Source organism: Hipposideros armiger, unplaced genomic scaffold (assembly GCF_001890085.2).
Source record: "Hipposideros armiger isolate ML-2016 unplaced genomic scaffold, ASM189008v1 scaffold_1043, whole genome shotgun sequence".
NCBI classification, from domain to species: domain Eukaryota; kingdom Metazoa; phylum Chordata; class Mammalia; order Chiroptera; family Hipposideridae; genus Hipposideros; species Hipposideros armiger.
Genome location: NW_017732393.1, coordinates 327,404 through 330,765, shown reverse-complemented (window position 1 = coordinate 330,765; position 3,362 = coordinate 327,404).

The window sequence follows — 3,362 nt, the reverse complement described above, 5'->3', positions numbered from 1 at the left end:
TCCTCTTAGGACTGCCTTCGCTGCATCCCATAGATTTTGAGTTGTTGTGTTTTCATTGTCGTTTGACTTGAGATAGCTTTTGATTTCTTCCTTAATCTCAGTTTTGACCCACTCGCTATTTAGTAGAATGTTATTCAGCCTCCATGTGTTTGTGTGCTTTCCAAGTTTCTTTTTATAATTGATTTCTAGTTTTATAGCATTGTGGTTGGAGAAGATGCTTGATATGATTTCAGTATTCTTAAATTTATTGAGACTGGTTTTGTGTCCTAACATGTGGTCTATCTTGGAAAATGTTCCATGTGCACGTGAGAAGAAGGTATATTGTGTTGTTTTGGAGTGAAATGCTCTAAAAATATCAATTAAATCCAGCTGTTCTAAAGTGTCATTTAAGGCCACTGTTTGCATGTTGATTTTCTGTCTGGAGGCTCTGTCCATTGGTGACAACGGAGTGTTGAAGTCCCCTACTACGATAGAATTGCTGTTGATCTCTGTCTTTATGTCCGTCAAAATCTCTTTTATATATTTAGGAGCTCCTATGTTGGGTGCATAGCTGTTTACTAAGGTTATGTCCTCTTGTTGAATTGATCCTTTTATTATTATGTAGTGTCCTTTGTCATTTACTGTAGTCTTCATTTTAAAGTCTATTTTGTCTGAAATAAGTATTGCTACTCCCGCTTTTTTTCTCATTTCCAGTTGCATGAAATATCTTATTCCATCCCTTTACTTTCAGTCTTTGTGTGTCTTTTGATCTGAGATGAGTCTCTTGTAAACAGCATATGCATGGGTCCTGTTTTCTTATCCACTCAGCCACTCTATGTCTTTTGGTTGGAGCATTTAATCCATTCGCATTTAAAGTGATTATTGATAGGTGCATATTTATTGCCATTTTGTTATTTGTATTTCTGATCTTCCTGGGTTAGCTTGTTTTCCCCTTTCTTCTGTTTAAAAAAGCCCATTTAGCATTTCCTGCAATGCTGGCTTGGTGGTAATGAATTCCTTAAGTTTATTCTTTTCTGAGAAGCTCTTTATCTCTCCTTCAATTTTAAGTGATAGCCGTGCTGGGTAGAGCAATCTTGGTTGTAGGCCTTTATTTTACGTCACTTTGAATATTTCCTGCCACTCCCTTCTCGCCTGCAGAGTTTGTGTGGAAAAGTCAGCTGTTAGTCTTATAGGAGTTCCTTTGTATGTAACCTGTTGTCTTTCTCTTGCTGCTTTAAGGATCCTGTCTTTGTCATTAACCTTTGCCATTTTTACTATGATGTGTCTTGGTGTGGATTTGTTTGGGTTCAGCTTGTTTGGAACTCTCTTCCTGGGCTTGTATGTCGATTTCCATAACCGGGGTAGGGAAGTTCTCAGTCATTATTTCTTCAAATAAATTCTCGATCCCTTGCTTCTTCTCTTCTCCTTCTGGTATTCCTATGATGCGAATGTTGTTGCACTTGATGTTGTCCCACAGGTCTCTTAGACTATTTTCATTGTTTTTTATTCTTTTTTCTTTTTGTTGTTCCAAGTGGGTGATTTCTGCTATTTTGTCTTCTAATTCACTGATCCAATCCTCTGCTTCATCTAATGTACTGGTGATTCCTTCGAGTGTGTTCATTTCATTTCAGTTATTGTATTCTTTAGTTCTACCTGGTTGCTTTTTGTGATTTCTGTATCCTTCTTTATGTCCTCCTTAAGTTCCTGAAACATTCTTATCATCAGTGTACTAAACTCTGTCTCTGAAAGGTTGGATACCTCTGTTTCATTTAGTTTCATTTCTTGAGGTTTCTTCTGATTTTTTCCTTGGGACATGTTTCTTTGTTTCTTCATTCTGGCTGTCACTCTGATTGCTACGATGTATTAGATCACCTAGGAAGAAAAAAGAAAAAATAAAAAAAAAGAAAAAAGAGAAAAAGAGAAAAAGGGAAAAAAAGGAAAAAGAGAAAATAAAGGAGGGGCTCTCTGTCTGCTGTAATCTGGAGACCACTTGCTCAGCAATAGAGAGATTCTGGGCGACTCAGCACCAGCTGCTGGGGGGAAGGGTTCAGTGTGTCATGTGCCAACCTCCCTCTAGACTTGAAGTAAGCTTCCCACAATTAGTTGCTGTGTGCTTTGGAACTGTGCTCACCACCAAAAATCCTCACAGATTGTTGCGGGCTGTCTGCTGCTGCAAAAAAAACCTCTGTTGCCTGCAGAGGTAGGAGCTAGGGACCAGGGCCCCAGTGTTGCCCTGGCAACACAGCTCTAGGTGAGTGGGGCAGGCCCCCAAGGCACCACAGGATGTGGTCAGTGGCCCCCACCAAGTCAGAGCAGCATGCACTCCTGCATCAGCAGCCAACCCACACAAACTTGCCTGGAAAGCCCCGGCTGAATCATGCAGGCGCACAGTTCATGCCCCTACACTCCCAGAAAAACTCCCTGTCTCAGCCTGTCCCAATCAGCCGCTCAAAGATCAGGCAAAGCAGCCCGACAGCCAATTGCCACCAAGAAAACTCTACATGCACAGTGCGGAAATGAGGAACCTAAGGCGAGTCGCGGTCTTCCGTGTCTCAATAAGCAGTCTGTTGGAGTCGGAGCGCACTTGCCCGGCGTTTCCCTGGCTACGCAGCACAAACAGTATGGAGGGTGGGGATCCAAGGCCACATGTGCATGCGCGCACGCACACACGCACTCCTGCGCCAATTCCAGCAGCCCAATACAGTCCCAGACCTGAGCCTCTGTGGGAGGGCCCAGCCCTGAAAAAATGGCGCCTTCCTGTGCACTACTCGTGTGCAAGCTCCACACCAGGGGAACAATGTTTCAAAAAACCTCCAGCTCCTGTGCCAAAGGCACTCAGTTCAGTCCTTCCTGCAGGCTCCTGAGCCCCGCTCACAACGCTACTCCCTCCACCAGGAACCGGGTGAGTGCTCACCAGCAAGCGAGTCGGTTTGCCGGCTCCACTGTTTCTGCAGACAACCCCAGCCTCACCAAGCCGAGCAAAGAGAGTCCTCACTATTTTCTCCTTCCAGCTATCATAGAATTCCTCTTCCAGGCAACGTAACTCTGGGGTGGTGAGCTCAGTGTGGGGCCGGAGGGTCTCGCCCGCAACCAGAGAAGCCTCCCCACTGCTGAGGTGACCCTCACGGGGTTCGTCCTCTCTCGTCTCCACCCCTCCTACCGGACTTGAGGTGGCCTGGTCTTTAAGTCCTTCATTTAGAGGTTCTGTTCATCTAGGGTCCAGGGAACTTCCGAGGTTGAATATCTTATAAATTATTTGTAATTTCATTGTGATCCTGGGAGGTAGTCATCAAAGCATCTGTCTATTCCACCATCTTACCGGAAGTGACCCCTCATTTCTTTTTCAATATACTTATCTCTTGATTTTCAGATATTCATTTCTC